The sequence below is a fragment of the Ursus arctos genome, unplaced genomic scaffold (assembly GCF_023065955.2).
Source record: "Ursus arctos isolate Adak ecotype North America unplaced genomic scaffold, UrsArc2.0 scaffold_2, whole genome shotgun sequence".
In the NCBI taxonomy this organism is placed as follows: Eukaryota; Metazoa; Chordata; class Mammalia; order Carnivora; family Ursidae; genus Ursus; species Ursus arctos.
In genome coordinates, this window is record NW_026622874.1 from 11,873,012 (window position 1) to 11,894,816 (window position 21,805).

General features: G+C 37.0%; 1 long non-coding RNA gene across 1 annotated transcript in view; it reads right to left on the reverse strand.

Annotated features, from left to right (window-relative positions):
• Window positions 1-1,954: 1,954 nt before the first annotated feature.
• The window catches only part of LOC130544242 (uncharacterized), a 97,934-nt gene continuing 78,083 nt past the window's right edge, over window positions 1,955-21,805 (reverse strand). The window contains exon 4 of the long non-coding RNA XR_008960386.1: window positions 1,955-6,443. This is a non-coding gene — a long non-coding RNA (uncharacterized LOC130544242). The remainder of the gene's footprint in view (window positions 6,444-21,805) is intronic.

Sequence of the window (21,805 nt, forward strand, 5' to 3'; positions counted from 1 at the left end):
TATTGAGCTGAATCTGATACACTAATAAAGTTTGAGCAAAGGAAAAGACAAGTGTGACTTTCATTTTTCTAAATCTGTGGTTAGATCCTTTATTTATATACAGAACTTACAGAGCTGGTCCACAGTAGGTACCAAATAATGATTGCATGAATGAATGACCTTTTCATTTTCTTGAGTCAGACCCTAACAACTTAGAACCTCTAAATATACTCCTAAAAAATTTACCCATTAAGATAAGACATTTAAGTCTCTTCCCATTAAAAAAATGACTTCCCTTACTCTACTTTTCCACTCACACCAAGTTGCCGTCTTCTTTTTCAAATACTCACCTAAGAATCTATTTCCTCACTAACTCTTCATTCTTGGTCTTGTGAAATTTGGCTTCCACCCCTTCTATTTGTCCAGCCACTGCTGTCTCGATGGTTAAAGATCTCCAGGTTGTCAAATTCAAAGCTTTTTCCATGGTGATAGAATCCTTCATCAAGAAAGAGAACTACTTAGCAACCCCCTTTTCTCATGAATATTTTGTCTCTGCTGAGGAAGGATTGCTCATAATCACTGAGCATAGCTTAAATGCCAACATCTACATGGGACCTTCCCTGGTCACCCTAACTGGGAATGATCTCACCTTCCTTAAAATGCCTGTGTATTTGCCTGAGCCATAATTTTCTAGGCTGTGATACATATTACACTATTATCCACACAAATGTTATAAGTCGGTCTGTGAAAATCACCAGCACCAACTAAGATCAGAAAACTCTTTATTATACCTCCTCATGCAGAGTGAAAATAAATGTTAAAGGTTTTGAAAAGTCCCAAAGTAAGGAAAGCTAAATTTTGTCCATCATTTCTAGGATGTTTCTGGCATGAAATCCTTTTTACTTGTAATACTTGTTAACATTTCAGAGAACACGAATGGTATGTCGAACATGATTTAAGAAATGATACTCAACTATTTGACTCATGCTGTATCAACTTTTAGTTGCTCAAATATACACCTTTTCTTCCCCTTTAGAATAGCAATGCCCACAAAGCTGGGACTTTGTCCTATATACTTTGGTGTCCTCATGACACCATACTTCCTTCCCACGGGCTACTAAAAAAAATCCAGATACAGACAAAGCTATCAGCCTGTAGTCCCGAACACTATGGAGAAATTATAATTCTGAATCTGAGGGATTTCATTTATAATCCAGTAAGAATTTCCAGCTTAAGATCATAGTGAAAAGTTTAAGTATCATATTTGAGTTGAAACTGAAAATAACTATGAAAGCCCAAACGCGGTATTAAGCTATGTCAAGATGGCTTAAGGAAAGAAAACATGGCATAGCCAAGTTACATTCCTGGGTGTATATCATGTGGCTATGTAGTAACGTGTCCAGATGAGCATGCTGTTGATCACGTGTGTGAGAATCTCCCAGGAGAGCTTGTTAAAATCTAGATCCTTGAGCCCAACTGCAGATCCATTGGACTATTTGGGAATTGGATCCCAGGGTATCTGCAGATTTGTTTTAATACGATTCCTAAATTACTCTATGCACACTGAAGTTTGAGAACAGCTGCTCTAAATGTATAAGACTTGGCAATTTAAAGGAAATACTTCTCACTTTACATTTCAAGAAAGCGGTTGCCTTAGGAAACAACATATTTATTCCAATGACGTTGCTGTTTCACAGTCCAAACATTTTTTGTGACTACGCCTTTGTGTTGCCATAACGGCCTCTAAAACATTCTTTGGTATCTACTCACTGCTGTAAATCTGTACTTTTAAAGAGTGGATTTGAATGTTAGCAATGGTTACAACCATTTAGAAGCATGTGAATGAGGTTAAATGGCCAAGCGAGATAATATGGTTGGGGTCTTAAATAGGGTGTGATTATGAGGAAATTAAACTAGTTTTCTTGGGTGGCTCTAATAAATTACAAAGATGAATAAATATCAAAAAACCTATGCATGTTTTCACAATCACTATTTATTTGCAATGAAAATTGTTAAAATATTACATTTGGCTTGTAAAAACAAATACTCAAAATGTTCTCTTCTAAACATTCCTGAAAATACATTTATGCGTTGCTATTGTACCAGAAACATGTACACATGGATGGTAATTCAACACGATGCCTCAAATTTCACCATGTTGATGACTTTTTAGCACAGATGTTTTCAGATCGAGTTTTAAGAGGATGAAATCAAGAGAGCCAAAAGCCAGACTGGAAGGGAAACATGGGGGTTGCATTCTCAAATTCTGAATAACATTTTTACTTGGCTATTGCTTGATCAGATGTAAATCCATCATTTTAAACACTTACTTTTTTGTTCTGATTTCTGTTTTGACCCTAGACTTCTGTTCTGCCCTAGGTGCTTAGTTTCTGAATCCTGCTGCCTCTAATTAGGTTAGATATTTGAGCAACTCACCATATGATGTGAAAACATCACATTTTCCTGGCACCAGGAGCAAATAACAATGGCCAGTGATGGGCAAACCAGTATATGCTTTGTTCAATTTAATGTTGTTGCAAGATTAAATGTTGTTGCAACTTTCATGACATTTTGCATTCCAACCAAGTTTATAAAACAATCACAATACTACAAAAACAATTTTAAAAATCTCAAAACCCCCAGCTAAATTTACTTTAAAAAATCTCAATAAGGGGTGCTTGGGTGGCTCAGCTGGGTGAGTGTCTGACTCTTGATTTCAGCTTAGGTCATGATCTCAGGGGTGTGAGATAGAGCCCCGCCTCAGGCTCTGTGCTTAGCAGGGACTCTGCTTGAGATTCTCTCTCTCCCTCTCCTTCTGCCCCTCCCCCTGCCTCTAAAATAATAAATAAAAAATCTTTTTAAAAAATCTCACTAAGAGCCACTTAAATTTTCTAAGCCTTAGTTTTGTCATCTGTAAAATACATGTAATAATGAGATTGAGTTCAAAGAGTTCTTGGAAGAACTAAATAATACAAGTTTAGCATAGTGTGTAATACACTAAGTGCTCAAAAGTGTTAGCTATTGTCACTATTATTATACAAAGCAACTGGCACAGTACTTGGCATATGTGGTTGAATAAACAGCCGCTATTAATATTGTTATTATTTTAAAAAACCTTGCTAATGAAATAGGAAGATACATTAATCAAAACTTTGGAGCGCCTGTGTGGCTCAGTCATTTGAGCATCCTACTCTTGATCTCAGCTCGGGTCTTGATCTCAGGGTTGTGAGTTCAAGCCCTGCATTGGGCTCCATGCTGGGTGTGGAGCCTACACACACACACAAAATTTTTTTTAAAAGATTTTATTTATTTATGTGACAGAGAGACAGCCAGCGAGAGAGGGAACACAGCAGGCGAGTGAGAGAGGACGAAGCAGGCTCCCAGCGGAGGAGCCCGATGTGGGACTCGATCCCGGAACGCCGGGATCATGCCCTGAGCCGAAGGCAGACGCTTTAATGACTGCGCCACCCAGGCGCCCCCACAAAAAAATTTTTTGACTCAATGACCATATATCCTCAGAGTAGAAACAATTCCAAAATCTTAGTTTTGGGACATTGCCTAATGTATTTTTTTTTATTCTGACTAAATCCTAACTAAATATTATTAAAAGCACAGATTCCTATGTTGAGCCTGACTTTCTGAATGAGATTTGTCCATATGTAAAAAATGTCATTAAGTGCTGAAATTTGCTAAGAGTTTAGTCAAAGTACTTTCCCACCGAGGACAAGACGGTCAAGGAATTAAACTGAAACCTTACTCATCTAAATGTCTGTGTGAGCTAAAGAACGTTGTTTATTGACTAGTAAGAATAACCTAAGGTGAGGAGAGATGACCCACGCATCCTATATTCTAAGCCAGACTCACTTTTAAAATTCTACCTCGAAGGTCAAAAATGGCTTAGTAAACTTCCCATTTCTACTTTTTCTTTTGAATACTGTGCCCTGCTGCTCTTCTTGGCTTTTACCAGAGCAAGGGAGAAAAAACCTGCCAAAATATCATGAGAGAGGTGGCTCTCAGGGGTACCTCTTGTCAAGCAGGAAGTGCCAGAAATCTTGTAGAATGTCGAATACAAATTTTCTCTTGCAGACTGTAGAGGTTTGCATCTGGATACACATCTGCATTTTCTGGGTGCTGGGCCAAACTGAAACATTCAGTTTATCCATTGCTAATAAACATGTCAGCAGTTTCTTTGCTCTCACATCTGTTGTGAAATATGTTATCTTTCCTGAAGTGTATTTATTTTGTCTTTAATACCGGCTTTCATGGATTACAAAACAGAGATATGCCTTCACTTAACAAATTCAATAGCATATGCTGGAAAGTGCCCCATCAGAGTGACGAGATAAATTAAAGATGTATATTCTATCTTGGGTCCTGAAAAGGAAATCCATGTAACGAATAGTGACGACTCTTGGGAAGGCCATGCCAATGGAGGCAACGTGCCTCTTAATCGGGTTCATCTCAAAGTTTATTTAAGACACTGTATGCATCACAGGAATTCAATGAAAAGTTTTAAAAATCTATTATCAGTTGTTTCATTATAAAGGCTGTCTTCAGTCAAGCTGATGACTTCCTTTCCCAAGGAAACACCTCCAAACACTTGCTTCTCATTCTACATTGTCCAGAACGCTTGCGCTGCCCACTTTACTGAGATTGAGGCTGCTCAAAGATCAAATGAGGATTTGTTTACAAAGATCGTCTAGAAAGAAAAGCTATTATATAAAAGGTAAATGGTTGCCAATATTTCTTCCCCTTCCTATTCTCTCATTTTATTTCATAGTCAAAGGTCCGTTTTTTCGAGAGTCCATTTCATCCTCAGCAACTTTGTCTCCTTGCCTTCCCTCACCAATTCCCACCCTCTCAAAGTAATTAATTAATCAGTGGGAAGGTGATCTCTTTCACACAAGTGAGGAATGGCATGTTTGAAAATTTACCACATGCAGTTTGAAGAAGCAGGTAGGAAAATCCCGATACCAAACGCGTGGTAAATGGGATAGGGGCTGTCAGAGATGTACCTGTGTCCTCCTTGGACTCTTCCTCTGAGGTTAAGGATAATGCCACATACCACTCTCTGAAATCCAAAGCCTTTCCACTCAATTGGCTAATAGCGAATTCCTGCTAAAGTCAAAAGGGAGTGTGTGAAACTCCCCAACCTTGCCACTCTGCCCCTTCAGCCCTATAAAATAAACCAGAAAATGGTGTACTCATATATGAAGTTTTTGTTAAAGGTTTGGGTCAATATCTGAAAGAAATGTACCATTGAATGGACAGTGATTCATTAAAGAAAATAGCAAAGATGCAAACAGAATTTTAAAAGCCAAAAATTTGTTTTCTGAAAGTCAAAATCAATCCACTTTTGGCAAGATGAGTCAGGGAAAAAGAAAATAGAAGGCATAAGTAGATAATATTAAGAATAGAAAAGGAGACATTAGTAGAGAGCATCTCAATTGAAAAGACTAGAAGAAAATATCATTAAAAGCTAAATGATGATAAATTCGAGGAGTTAAGTAAGATGTGTACATTATTAGAAAAATATAACTTTACAAAAGTAACTTAGAAGAAATAAAAATGCTAACCAATCTTTTACTATTAAAGAAATTGAATCCATGGTTAAAATCTGTCTAAAAATAAAGCACCAGGTAAAGATATTTTACAAATAGGACTATTAAATATTCAAAAAACAGAAAATTTCAGTCTTACACAAAACTTTTTCAGGCAGGGGAGAAAAGGAAAAAATGCCCAACTCATTATTTGAAGCAAGTCATAGCCAAGACATTCTTGAAAACCTATGAAGAAAGGACTCATTCCACCAAATATCTTATTCTTAATATAAAAGCTCTAATAGTTAAGTGAGTATCATATTGGAGCAGGGATAAGCACATAGCACAGTGGAATGAAGTAGAGAGACCAAAATAAATTCATCCAAATATGGAAACCTAATATATAACAGAGTTGTTATTACAGATTACTTTAGATTAAGACTTTTCAGGAAATGGTACTAGTCTTCCAGTAAATTGTTACCAGTAAATGGAAACTGGTATTTAGTTATTCATACAAAAAATTAAAATAAGATTCCATCTTACACTACATACTTACACAAAATCCATATAGATTAAGAGTGAAATTTTTATAATTTTATGAAAAAAGAATATATTTATGAACTCAGATTATGGAAGCATTTTTTAAAATACAAAAAAATGCAAAATCATAGAAAAACATAGACTTGGCTACATTAACATTACGAATCACTTAAAAATTAAGGTCATTAGGAGCACCTGGGTAGCTCAGTTGGTTAAGCATCCGTCTTCAGCTCAGGTCATGATCCCAGGGTCCTGGGATCGAGCCTCACGTCTGGCTTCCTGCTCAGCAGGGAAGTCTGCTTCTCCCTCTTCCTCTCCCTCTGCACCTGCCTGCTCATGTGCACTTTCTCTCGCTCACTCTCCTCTCAAATAAATTAATAAAATCTAAAAAAAAAAAAAAATAAGGTCATCAAAATGCCATTAGAAAAGTAAAAAGTCAAGGCACAAACTGGCAGAGGAGATATATAATAAATTATGAAGAAAATCTTGGAATCTAGAATATGTATAGAACTCCTATAAATAGGGGTGCCTGGGTGGCTCAGTTGTTAAGCATCTGCCTTTGGCTCAGGTCATGATCCCAGCATTCTGGGATCGTGCCCTGCATCGGGCTCCCTGCTCAGCGGGAAGCCTGCTTCTCCCTCTTCCACTCCCCCTGCTTGTGTTCCCTCTCTCTCTGTCAAATAAATAAATAAAATCTTAAAAAAAAAGAACTCCTATAAATAAATTTTAAAAGGACAGATAATCCAATTTTTAAAAGTAGTCAAAATACATGATACACATATTAGAGGAGGACACAGAAATGACCCATATGCTTATTTCAAAATGCTTAAGATTTCATAGATGCAAAAATCCTCAACAAAATATTAGCAAATGGAATATCTTTAAAAAAATCATTCACCATGATCAAGTGGAATTTATTCCAGAAATACAAGAGTGGTTCAATATTCATAAATCAATCTACATGATACATCACATTAACAAAAAAATGATAAAAATTATATGATCATTTAAATAAATGCAAAAAAATTGACAAAGTACAACATTTATTCATAACAAAAACTCTCAACAAAGTATGTTTATAGGGAACATACTTCAACATAATAAAAGCCATGTATGAAAAACCCACAGCAGACATCATGCTCAATGGTGAAAAACTAAGAGTTTTCCTCTAAGAACAGGAACAAGACAAGGATGTCCACTCTCACCACTGTTATTCAACGTTGTGCTGGAGTCCTAGATGCAGCAATCAGACCGCAAAAAGAAATAAAAGCATCCATATTGGTAAGGAAGAAGTAAAACTTTCACTATTTGCACAGGACATGATACTATATAGAGGGAACACTAAAAACTACCAAGAAACTACTAGATCTGATAAATGAATTCAGAAAAGTTGTGGGATACAAAATTGATATACAGAAATCTGTTGCATTTCCATATTTTGAACTAATAGAAAGAGAAATTAAGAAAACAACTCCATTTAAAATTATACCAAAAAGAGGGGCGCCTGGGTGGCACAGTGGTTAAGCGTCTGCCTTCGGCTCAGGGCGTGATCCCGGTGTTATGGGATCGAGCCCCACATCAGGCTTTTCCACTATGAGCCTGCTTCTTCCTCTCCCACTCCCCCTGCTTGTGTTCCCTCTCTCGCTGGCTGTCTCTATCTCTGTCAAATAAATAAATAAATAAAATCTTTTAAAAAAATTATACCAAAAAGAATAAAATACCTAGGAATAAACTTAACCAATAGGGAGAAAGACTTGTATTCAGAAAACTATAAAACATTGATTAAAGTGGAAAGATATTCCATGCTTATGGATTTGGGAGATTCAATATAATTTAAATGTCCATACTACCCAAAGCAATCTAGATTTAATACAATCCCTAACAAAATACCAACAACATTTTCCACAGAACTAGAACAAATAATCCTAAAATTTGTATGGAACTATAAAAGACCCTGGACAGCCAAAGCAATCTTGAAAAATAACAAAACTAGAGGTATCACAATCCCATATTTCAAGATATACTACAAAGCTGTAGTAATCAAACAACTGTAGTAATCAAAAGAGAATGGTACTGGCACAAAAATAGACACATGGATCAATGCAGCAGAACAGAGAGATTAGAAATAAATCCACAATTATATGGTCAATTAATCTACAACAAAGAAGGGAAAACATACAATGGGAAAAGAGCAGTCTCTTTAACAAATGGTATTGGGAAAACTGGACAGCTACATGCAAAAGAATGAAAGTGGACCACTTTCTTACACCACAAACTCAAGGTGGACTAAAGACCTAAATGTGAGACCAGAAACCATAAAATTCCTAGAAGAAAACATAGGCAGTAATTTCGTTGACATTGGCTGCAGAAACATTTTTCTAGATATGTCTTCTTTGGCAAGGGACACAAAAGTAAAATTAAACTATTGGGACTACACCAAAATAAAAAGCTTTTGCTCAGTGAAGGAAACAATCAACAAAACAAAAAGACAACCTACTGAATGGAAGAAGATATTTGCAAGTGATATCTCTGATAAGGGGTTAATATCCAAAATATATAAAGAACTTACACAACTCAACACACAAAAAAACAAATAATCCAATTCAAAAATGGGCAGAGGACATAGATATTTTTCCAAAGAAGACATACAGATGGCCAACAGACACATGAAAAAATGCTCAACATCACTCATGATCAAGGGGAATGCAAATTAAAACCACAGTAAGATATTATCTCCCACCTGTCAGAATAGCTAAAATAAAAAAACACAAGAAACAACAGGTTTTGGCAAGGATGTGGAGAAAAAGGAGTTCTCTTTCATTGTTGGTGGGAATTCAGGTTGGGGCAACCACTGTGGAAAACAGTATGGAGGTTCCTGAAAAAGTTAAAAATAACCACCCTATGATCCAGGAATCACAATGCTGGTTATTTACCCAAAAAAATGCAAAAGCACTAATTCAAAGGGATACATGCACCTCAATGTTTATAGCAATATTATTTACAATAGCCAAATTATGGAAGCAGCCCAAGTGTCCATCAATAGATGAATGGATAAAGAAGAAGTGGTAAATCTATCTATATCTATAATCTATATATCTCTATCTTTATACCTCTCTCTCTCTCTCTCTCTCTATCTATCATCTATCTATCTATTATCTATCTTTTTCTATTATGATATGTTAGTCACCATACAGTACATCATTAGCTTTTGATGTAGTGTTCCATGATTCATTGTTTGCACATAACACCCAGTGCTCCATGCAATACGTGCCCTCCTTAATACCCTTCACTGGGCTAGCCCATCCCCCCACCCCCCCTCCCCTCTAAAACCCTCAGTTTGTTTCCTGGAGTCCACAGTCTCTCATGGTTCATCTCCCCCTCTGTCCCCCCTTCATTTTTCCCTTCCTTCTCCTACCAATCTCCCTGTTATTCCTTATGTTCCACAAATGAGTGAAACCATATGATAATTGTCTTTCTCTGCTTGACTTATTTCGCTTAACATAATCTCCTCCAGTCCCATCCATGCTGATGCAAATGTTGGGTAATCATCCTTTCTGATGGCTGAGTAGTATTCTATTGTATATATGGACCACATCTTCTTTATCCATTCGTCTGTTGAAGGGCATCTTGTCTCCTTCTACAGTTTGGTTATTGTGGACAATGCTGCTATGAACATCAGGGTGCATATGGCCCTTCTTTTCACTACATCTGTATCTTTGGGGTAAATACTCAGTACTGCAATTGCTGGGTCATAGGGTAGCTCTATTTTCCACTTTTTGAGGAATCTCCACACTGTTTTCCACAGTGGCTGTACCAACTTCTCTTCCCACCAACAGTGTAAGAGGGTTCCCCTTTCTCCACATCCTCTCCAAATTTGTTGTTTCTTGCCTTGTCAATTTTTGCCACTCTAACTGGTGTAAGGTGGTATCTCAATGTGGTTTTGATTTGAACTTCCCTGATGGCTAATGATGTTGAACATTTTTTCATGTGTCTGTTAGCCATTCATATGTCTTCATTGGAAAAGTGTCTGTTCGTATCTTCAGCCCATTTTTTTTATTTGATTATTTGTTTCTTGGGTGTTGAGTTTGAGAAGTTCTTTATAGATCTTGGATACCAGCCTTTATCTGTAGTGTCATTTGCAAATATCTTCTCCCATTCTGTCGGTTGTCTTTCAGTTTTGTTGACTGTTTCCTTTGCTGTGCAGAAGCTTTTTATGTTGATGAAGATCCAAAAGTTCATTTTTGCTTTTGTTTCCCTTGTCTTTGGAGACATATCATGAAAGAAGTTGCTGTGCCCGATGTCAAAGAGGTTACTGCCTATGTTCTCCTCTATGATTTTGATGGATTCCAGTCTCACATCGAGGTCTTTTATCCATTTAGAGTTTATCTTTGTGTATGGTGTGAGAGAAAGGTCAAGTTTCATTCTTCTGTATATAGCTGTCCAATTTTCCCTGCACCATTTATTGAAGAGACTGTCTTTTTTTCCATTGGATGTTTTTTCCTGCTTTGTCAAAGATTAGTTGACCATAGGGTCGAGGATCCATTTCTGGAGTCTGTATTCTGTTCCACTGATCTATGTGTCTGTTTTTATGCCAGTGCCATGCTGTCTTGGTGATCACAGCTTTGTAGTATAGCTTGAAATTAGGCAACGTGATGTCCCCACCTTTGTTTTTCTATCTATCTATATCATCTATCTATCTATCTATCTATCTATCTATCTATCTATCTATCTATCTATTTCTGCTGGATAGCCATAAAAAAGAATGAAAATTTTCCATTTGCAACAATATGGATGGAGCTAGAAGGTATAATGCTAAGTGAAATAAGCCAATCAGAGAAAGACAGATACCCTATGATTTCACTCATATTTGGAATTTAAGAAACAAAACAAATGAAAAAATGAAAAAAGAGAGAGAGAGCCAAACCAAGAAACCGACTGTTAACTATAGAAACCAAACTGATAGTTATTAGAGGGGAGGTGGGTGGTGGGATGGGTGAATAGATGATGGGGATTGAGTGCACTTGTCATGATGAGCACCGAGTTATGTATCTAATTGTTGAATCACTATATTGTACACCTGAAACTAATATAACACTGTATGTTAACTACACTGGAATTAAAATTTTAAAAATTAAATAATAAAAAATAATTATAATTTAAGAAAAAACAACCATACTGAGATATCACCTGACACCTATCAAAACCAAAAACACAAGAAATAACAAGTGTTGGTGAGGATTAGAGAAAAAGGAACCCTCATACACTGTTGGTGGGAATGCAAGTTGGTGCAGCCACTATGGAAAATAGTGTGGAGGTTCCTCAAAATTTAAGAATAGAATTACCATATGATCCAGTAATTCCACTACTAGGTATTTATCCAAAGAAAATGAAAACAGTAATTCCGAAATGTGTACCCCTATGTTTATTGCAGCATTAATAACAATAGCCAAGATATGGAAGCATCCCTAGTGTCCATCAACAGATGAATGGATAAAGAAGACGTGGCATGTGTACACACACACATACACACACACACACACACACAATGGAATATTACTCAGCCACGAAAAATAATGAAATCTTGACATTTGTGGCAACATAAATGGATATAGAGAGTATAATGTTAAGTAAAATAAGGCAGTCAGAGGAAGACAAATACCATATGATTTCACTTATATGTGGAATTTCAGAAACAAAACAAATGGACAAAGGAAAAAAGAGACAAAAAACCAGACTCTTTAAATATAGAAAATAAACTGATGGTTTCCAGAAGGGAGGTGGGTGGGGGGATGGGTGAAATAAGTGAAGGGGATTAAGAGTGCACTTATCGTGATGAGCACTGAGTAATGTATAAAATTGTTGAATCATATTGTACGTGAAACTAATTTAATACTGTTAATTATACTTGAACAAGCATTTTTTAGAAAATGGTTGTAATTTCATTGGAAACTAGGGAAATGCATAGTTCCTAAAATCATAAATGAGATAAAGTTTTACACACACACACACACACACACACACGCATGCACGCACAAATTAGCAAAACGAAAAAAAAGTTGGACTAATCCAAATATTGGTGAAAATGTGGAACAAATAGGACTACAAATTGGTACAAGAATTTTAGGAAATAACATTATTTAGTTACACTGAAACTACTCCTAGACTATGACCTAGTAATTTTCCTCTTAATTTTACAACCTATGGAAATTTTTAAATGCATATATGAGGAGATATGCCTAAATGTGTTTGTAACAGCAGTTTTTATAATAGCAAATAATCGAGACAATCCAAATGTCCATCCATCAAAAGTAGAAAGAATGAATAAAGGGTGCCATAGATATATAATGGAATTCCTTACAGCAAAACTTAATTAAGCACAATGGACTGATAAGGATTAATTCAAAAAAATGGTAAGCCAGAATAGCAAGTCACAGAGGCTATCTATCATCTATCTATCTATCTATCTATCTATCCATCTCTCTATGTATCTATCTATCTATGATCTATCATCTATGATGCCATGTTTGTAACCTTCAATAAAAGCAAAATTAAACATCTCTTGGCCATAACCATAAGTGGTAAAATTATAAAGAAAAACAATGGAATAACAAACATTTTGAAGGGATTAAAAAGGCAGATGCAATCAGAAGGAGCCTGCAAGGGCTTTAACATATTGACAACATTTTATTTCTTGAGCTTAATGGTATACACACATCATTATTATTATTTTTTTAAAAAATGCATACAATGGGAATATTCAAGAGCTATAGGAATGAATTACGTCGATTGTCATATATAATTTTGTATCTATTTATTCCAAACGTAATAAATATAGAAAGTAGGAGAAGGAAAAAAGTGTCAAGAATTTAGGATGTATTAATAGAAAGAAGACATCAGACTCAGGGAAACCTAGCCTAGTACTGTGTACAGGGACTTGATAAATAAAAACATGCCAATTCAGAGACCATGGGTGGTAAAGAGGTGACAATGAACATGTCAAGATTACTTAGGCTTCTTGGAGAGAAATTTTGATCTGAAGCCAAAAAAGTGCTGGATGTTGAGCCAAGACAAAAATATCTAAAGAGAGAGCTGAAGAGGACAACTGGCTTTAGACCAGAGGTGGAGTCAATGAGTACGGGTGAAGTAAGCCAAGCCTTAGTTCCAGGAGAAATGGGCATTATTCAAGGGAATTTGGGAGCTCTTCCAGTGGTAAAGCTGCATAGGAACTCTGCTGCTCTTTAAAAATCCACCACAAACATTTCTATTCATAAAGGATCAAATTTTATGTTTATGCAGCCCTGGTGTGCATAAAACATGTTCTCAAGATGGCCTCTATAGGGATGAAGTGGATGGACTAGGCATGTTATGTGAGCTTCTTCCTTTGGAAGTAGGAAGACAATCCTTTGCAAGGTTTCCAAGGGCAGCAGTGATGCCCCTTTTAGATGACCAAAAAGGGAAAAATGACTAAATATCCATCAGGATGCCTACATTTAGTGTTTATTTTCAATGAATAGATATTTGACCTTGGCACACCACACCATTTCTCTGAGCTCCAATTTTCTCATCTGTAAAATAGTTGGACCTCCACTTTCTTCAACATTTTCTAATTCTAACATTGCACGATGCTAAGATTCATAAACTCAATGATCCAATTCTAACTGTGGTTTCTCTGTCCAGACCATTTTCTAAAGGCTAAAAGAGGAAAGTGTCCACAGAGGCTTTTCCTTCCCCCAGTTTTCCATTTTCCAATTTGGCTTGGAGGTACCTGCTTTCTACAGGAGAGCCATGTGCTGGTGGCTTGCTGGGCAATCACTTCCTTCCTTTGACGTCCTGTCTACCTCGATACCATCATCGGATATGAAACTCTTTAATCCTAAAACATATTTGTGGAATGGGAACACAGGTGGCTCAGCTTGGAGTGGCCCTTCATTTAGAAAGTGACTTTCAAAGCTAAAGGCGATAGAGGCCTTTTTGGTTTTAGAATAGAATGCTTTAAAATGAGGGTATCACCTTTTTTTCCCCTCTTCTACCACATGGAATTTTTGTCTTTATGGCCTTCAAAAAATCAGTTTTTATCTTTAAAAGCAAATATCCTTCCTGCTCTTAAAATGCTAGCATTTGAAAACCAATATATACTGGCAAATAACGTGGGAAATAGACATGCGGAACACTTAATAATGATTGAATACATAAAGCATTTTTCTTCTGTTGTTATGTGACAGATGGATGAATTTCAACTTCCTGCTCTCTGCACAAGCTCTAAGCTTCCAATTCTGAGATTTTCCCTTTTCTTCCTCCTCCCTGCCTCCCCATCCCCTTCTTGCCTCCTCCTTCCTCTTTGGGAAAACACAAATGGTTTTGATTACATAATAGCTGCAAACTTTATATCTCCCACTTCAATTGTTACACATCATAAACAGAAGAGTGAACTTCAGACTCCATTAAGACAAAGGTTGGTCTGGATTTGGGGGAGGCCTTTCATGTTGGTATGGTTAAAAAAAAAAAGTTTCTGTAAGGAAAAAGAAATGCATTGGGCCTAGCTACTGACCATGCTCTGACTACCAATCACTCAGCCTAAAGATCCCAATTCTAGTCAAGTAAAAAGTGAAGCCTGGAGGCCAGGACTAACACAGCCCCTGCAAGATTCACTCAACTCTACAGTTTTCCTATGCGAGTACCATTAACCGCCAAAATGTTAATTTAGGGTAAGTACAGCCTGTATAAAAACACCATGCCGTGGGTACACCCTATTGATTCTTATACTCTCTCCTCTGATCTGGAGTTTCTTTTTGCATTTGATTTTACAAATAAAGTTCTATTATTTTCATAATGCTCATGTAAATAAACTAGAAACTAAGAGCAGGGAAGCACTTTTTATCTTTCCACCATTTGCAAATATTCATTGAGCACGTACTGTGTGTGAGGCACAGTTCCACATTCCTGGACTTCCCCAATGAACGAAACAGACAAATTTATCTATTAAAGGGGAGAAAGACACTTTTATAAAGCAGTATCTCCTGTAAAGAAAAAAAAAAGCAGCATGAGTAAGTATATTATACAGTCTTTTAGAAGGTGGTAAGTATTGTGGAACAGAAGGAGATATATGGAAATTCTGGCTGGGGTGGAAGGTTGTGATTTTAAACAGGGTGGTCAGTGAGACTACGTTACAAAAGGGACATGTGACCAGAGGTCATTTTGACTTTTGAGAAAGGGATGGTAGAGATGTTTCCATATTTGGAAAAAAATTATTCTGGGTAATGACATATTTTGACTGTTTCTTTGATAAATTATTTATGCTGTTTGGAGATGAGACTTTAGATGTTTATCTTTATACCTTACTGAGCAGTACATTTAATTCATTAATACGGTACTTTTCATTGAAGTCCTGCTATATAATAGGCACTGTTTTAGGCACTGGGGATACAATTAAGAAGGAAAGCAGGATCTCTGTGCTCTTTGAGCCTCCATTCTCAGTAGGAGAGTCAAACAAACAGATAAAAGAACAAGAGGATTTCAGATAGTGGTAAGGGTCATGCAGATATAAATTGGCCAATAGCATATGGGTACAGAGATAGGATGTTCAGGACCAGGGTCTCCAACTTTGATCTGAGCTCTAAATGAGAAGCTTATGCCCATGTGAAGGGTATTCTCGGCACAAATAAGAAATATACAATCTCTGAAGAGAGGGTGCCATTGGCTTGTTCTAGGACGAGTACAAAGGCCAGTGTGGCTAGAGTTAATAGGAGAGTGGCAAGAGATGATATGAGAAAAGCAGACACTGCTATGATTTGAATTGTGTTCACCGAGATGATGTTGAAGTCCTAACCCCTAGTGCCTGGGAATGTGACTTATTTGGAAATAGGGTTTTTGCAGATGATTAGTTAACGTGAGGTCATCATGGTGGGCCCTAATCCAGTATGACCGTGTCCTTACAAAAAGGGGGAATTTGGACATAGAAACAGACACAAACAGAGAACATCATGTGAAGCTGAAGGCAGAGGTTGGGGTAAAGCATCTGCAAGGCAAAGAACACCAACAATTGCCAGCAAACCACAGAAGTCAGGAGAGAGGCATGGAACATATTCTCCCTCACAGCCGCCAGAAGGAGCCAACCCTGCTGACATTTTAATTTTGGACTTCTAGTCTCCAGAACTGTACAACAATAAATTTTTGTTGTTTAACCCACCCAGTTTATGGGGCTTTGTTACAGCTGCCTTAGGAAACAAATACGGGAAGAGACAGATGCCCTAGACATTTAGATTTTAGTCTAAGTGCAATGGGAATATCCTGAAAGTCTTTGAACATGATCTAATGAACATCTTTAAAAAGATCGTATTGGTGCTGCCATCTGGTCATGGCAGTACAACCAAAGAGAGCTTGATGATCTCCCCAAAAGAAGCACAAACTTTACAAAGCCATTAGAGAGCAACCATCGTATATAGGACAGTTTCCCCAAATTTTCAGCACTGTCATTTACATTCTTAATTTTTAAAAGCAACTTCTTGGATACAAGTTTTAAAACCATAATCTTCAGATTTTCAAATACTGAAGGAAGTCTATTGTGTGAAATATAATTTGACCCTTATTGTAATAAGAATATCCATTTCAGTTCATAAAATATTTATTGGTTTGAATGGTAGTTGATGCATGAGGCATTAGCATATAAAAATAAATGTGACTATGGTCTTGATGAATTTATAGTCTGGAGAAGACAGATACATGAGAGAATATCGATCTTCGACAGTGAGTAATAATGAAAGGTATATAGAGAGCTCTAAAGAGCACACTGAAGAATTCAGTGATGTTTTTTTGGAGGACGAGATGCTTGAGCCAAGCTTAGAAAGTAAATAACAATTGGCCAAAATGATGAAAGGAGGGCGATATGCTCCAGGAAAAAGGAAGAGTCCAGCAAATCCATATGGTTTCCAGCTAACCGTGAGCAGATGGGCAATCCTAGAAATAAGAGTGGTGACGGAAATGTGAGGGCAGAGAGAAGCCTGGTCATGGAGGCCCTTGTATGACAGCCAAGGCCCTTCTACTGTTGTATAGGCAATAGGGATCCACTGGGGAGATGGAAATGAGAGCTAAGATGTTCATCTCAGTAAATGTAGCAGCCAGAGTTCTTTGGTTGCAAGCAAATCTGAAATTGATCCCAACTACAAAGAAGTTTGTGGCAAAACTTTAGAGCCTTAGGAATTGAAGGAAAAGCTGAAAAAGCAGGCTTTGAGAAGGATAATTCCAGAGCAACCCCAAGACAGAAGTGTCGGGATGGTAGTGAACACCTTCCTCAGGGATGAACCATTTCCAGCTGTGCGCCTTGAGAAAAAAGTTACTTTATCAAATAAAACCCTTACGTATGTATAAAATACCAAATAGTTTTACAGAAATTATATTATAATAAGAAAAAAATAATCTCCACACTGATTTCTACTCCAAAAAACTACTTTCAACCATTTTAGCTATTTTTCTTTTTAAAAGTTATCTCTATTTATGGGTTTTTTTTTAAGATGCTTATACTGCTAACCAAAAATAAACATAAAGACATCATATGGTCTGCCACGTGGGGCTTGAGATGGGGACAGTAGTGAGATGAAATCAGGGAGAGGAGATGCTATTACCTTAGAACAAAAATGATTGCACTTTATTTCTATGGATCTGAGTAACTTAAATGTATGCCTTAAATTGCCAATAATGTATGTTATTTATTCTGAATATAAACATAAACATAATAAGACTGTGATGCTCGCCTAAATCAGAGGAATTACAGTTGCCTCCAAATGTACTTGTAATGCAGGGAAAGTGTGAATATATATTTTGGGGTTGAAAGATATCCTTTTTGCAGAAAAAAATATTTGGGAGGTATGAGTTTGTTTATATCTCTATCTTGTTACCAGCAGAAACATAAGCTCGGTCACATCTTCCATTTACTGACTGAGGAAACTTCTCCCGATATTCACAGGAACAACTCTCTTGATTTCAGACCAGATTAAAAAGAATCCACTTTTTCTCTGAGATGGTTTAGATATTAAGCATATCATTTCCATTATATCTTTTGCATTTATCAGATTCTTTTCTATCAGTGTTTTCCCTTCTGTTCTTCTTTGCAGGAAGAGGGAGAACAGCTTGGGTGTTTGGTCTCACAAAACGGAGCTATATGCTTTCAAGTCTCCTCTGAGCAGTTTTCTAGGTGAGAGAGTTGTGCTCTGTCTCATCTTTCCTCACCAATCTTATTTTGTAATTCTGTAAACCATCATTGTAAGTCCAGATACCCATTTATCAGCGCAAGTACTTAAAAAATGGAGCCCATGTTTCAAAACCCAAAAAAGGTCTGAACAATACATGGAAAAACTTCAAGTAAAAGTGCAGTGTTAAGAATCACCAACAGAAATAGTACTAATCCTGGATGCTGAACAATTTCAGCCTTTTAGCCAGTGTCAGCAGGGGTAACTAGGGCACTTGGAAACTTTCTCTGCTCTGTGATGCCTGTGATTGACCACAGCAGTGGTTTTCAAAGCTTAGCATGTACCAGAATCTCCCCCAGGGGCTGGTTAAATACAGGGACACCTGTGTTTCTGAGGTCTGAGCTCCATCTGATGGGTCATCAAGTTCTATACGGAAGAAAATAACTTTTAAAAAAAGGTGTTTTTGTTTAGCTTTTTTAAAATACTGAGGTCCTAAAATGGTAGGCAGAAACTTGAAGAGAAGGAAAAGAGAAAAATCTCCATGAAGGGATTCAGATGCCTGTGGCCTATGCCTGTGGTTCCATGAGAGAGGAACCAGGGGTGAGAGGAACTGTTATAAAAATTGGGACCTAAGTCAACTTCATAATATCAGGTTATGGATATTCTGTAATTCTGTAGAAACTATAGGAACTAAAGGAATGGTGGCCTGACTTTTTGGTAGGGGGCTGGTGGGGGTTCCACAATTCTTTCCAGTACTTCTCTAACAAGTTTCCCTTTTCTAAAGAATCTATTGCAGGGAATGAGGGTGATGAATGAGAATCACTTGTTCTTTTTGAGAATCATTCCTATAGTGAGCATCTGTGTGTAAAAGATGATGTCAAATCTGGGATATATACTGGAATAGAAAAGGGTTTAGAATCAATATGGACTGTTCAAAACCCCTCAGCACCTACTACATTGCTTCTAAATATCATCTGTCTCAAAACCTGCACTTCCTACCTAGGTAGAACAATAGGGACAATATTTACCCTCCCCTATGGAACAACCAAAGTATCCAGGGAAATTGTATGAAACAAGGATTCTCAATACACTGACAACAGAGGACAATGATCCCTGAGAAACAGAAAGGGAACAAAGTGAGCCCTACGATTTTCTCAGATTTCCACTTTGTGGAAGTTGCCAGACCATAGAACATGAACGGAGTATCCAGGTAGAGTCCAGGAGACTCACTGAGTTGAGGAGATAGAGCTGAGAATCCATTTAGATCAAAGCAGCTCATGGTCACAAGACAATGAACCAGAGAACATAGAGCTGCACAGAGAAAGAACTCCAAAGAATTTCGAAGTGTCCCTCTTGAGTACTCATTGGAATACTGATCAGTGCATGAATGGAAGAAAACCATTTGAGCCAAGGAAAGAAATCCCTGAAAAGCTTAGTAGTAATAGTATCCATCAATCACATAGGACCAGAAAGAGTATCTGCTTTCATCAACCCTAGAAAACTTCATAATTCACAATGAATTGGGAAGAGTTCTTAGAAGAGACTTGCTTCTGTAGTGGGGAATAATTATTTTTTTAATAATGATTTTTTATTATATTATGTTAGTCACCATAGAGTACATCCCTAGTTTTGATGTAAAGTTCTATGATTCATTACTTGTGCATAACACCCAGTGCACCACGCAATGCATGCCCTCCTTACTACCCATCACCAGCCTATCCCATTCCCCCACCTTCCTCCCCTTTGAAGCCCTCAGTTTGTTTCCTAGAGTCCATAGTCTCTCATGGTTCATTCCCCCTTCTATTTACCCCACCCTTTCTTCTTCCCTTTCTTTTCCTACCAATCTTCCTACTTCTTATGTTCCATAAATGAGTGAAACAATATGATAATTGTCTTTCTCTGCTTGACTTATTTTACTTAGCATTATCTCCTCCAGTCCTGTCCACATTGCAGCAAATGTTGAGAAATCGTTCTTTTTGATGGCTGAGTAATATTCCATTGTATATGGACCACATCTTCTTAATCCAGTCATCTATTGAAGGGCATCTCGGCTTCTTCCACAATTTAGCTATTGTGGACAGTGCTGCTATGAACCTTGGGGTGCATATGGCCCTTCCATTCACTACGTCTGTATCTTTGGGGTAAATACCCAGTAGTGCAATTGCTGGATCATAGGGTAGCTCAATTTTTAACTCTTTAAGGGACTTCCACACTGTTTTCCGAAGTGGCTGTACCAACTTGCATTCCCACCAACAGTGTAAGAGGGATCCCCTTTCTACACATCCTCTCCAACATTTGTTGTTTCCTGCCTTGTCAATTTTTGCCATTCTAACTGGCGTAAGGTGGTATCTCAATGTGGTTTTGATTTGAACTTCCCTGATGGCTAATGATTTTGAAAATTTTTAGTCCTAGGTGAAACACCTTGTTCCCATTTAACAAATCTTAAATGTGGTACCCAAAAACATCAAACTATTTCTAAGTAAATTAACTGCATCCCAAAAGAAAGCTCAAGAATATTGTGGAAATACAAAAATATCCAGTACCCCAAAACATAAAATTCAAAATGGCTAGCCCCTAATAAAAAAAAATTACCAGGCATGCAAAGAAACAGGAAAATAGGAGAGAAGGCAATCTATTAAAATTGACACAGAACAGACACAAATATTTGAATTAGCTGAAGAGGATATAACAATGGTTATTGTGACTGCATTCCATATGTTCAAAAAGTTATGTGGAAACATAAAAGAAATCTTAAAAAAGCAAATCAGGCTTCTAGTGATGAAAACAAAAAGAGTCTGAGACGAAGAATACACGGGATGCGATTAACAGCAGATAGGATCTTGCAGAAGGAAAGATAAGTAAACTTGAAAATAAAGTAATAGAAACTGTCCAAGATAAAGCACATAGAGGGGAAAAAAGACATAAATAAAGTAGCATTAGTGAGCTGTAGGACAACTTCATCCTAATATGGGTGTATCTGAAAGAGGGGTAGGGAGAGGCAGAAAAAGTACTTGAAGAAATAATCACCATTTAAAAAAAATTGATGAAAACTGTAAATCCAAAGGTCCAAGAAGCTCAATTAATTCCAAGTACAAGAAATATGAAGAAAGCTATACCCATGGAGTCCAGTCATAATCTTCACAGGAGATTTTTAACCACAAATTCAATGTCTTCATTAGATTTAGGGCTAACCAGATTATCGATTTCTCCTTGAATGAGCTTTTGTAGGTTGTGTCTTTCAAGGAATTGGTCCACTTCTTTTTTTTTTTAAGGATTTATTTATTTATTTATTTATTTATTTATTTATTTATTTATTTATTTTAATAATTATAGCTAATTTTTATTAAAATCAAATAATATGACTGTGTGCTACTCTCAGTCTGAGCACTTTATTTTTTTCTTAATTTTTTAAATTATATTATGTTAGTCACCACACAGTATATCCCTGGTTTCTGATGCAAGGTTCAATGATTCATTAGTTGTGTATAACACCCAGTGCACCATGCAATATGTGTCCTCCCTACTACCCATCACCAGTCCATCCCATTCCCCCATTTCATTTAA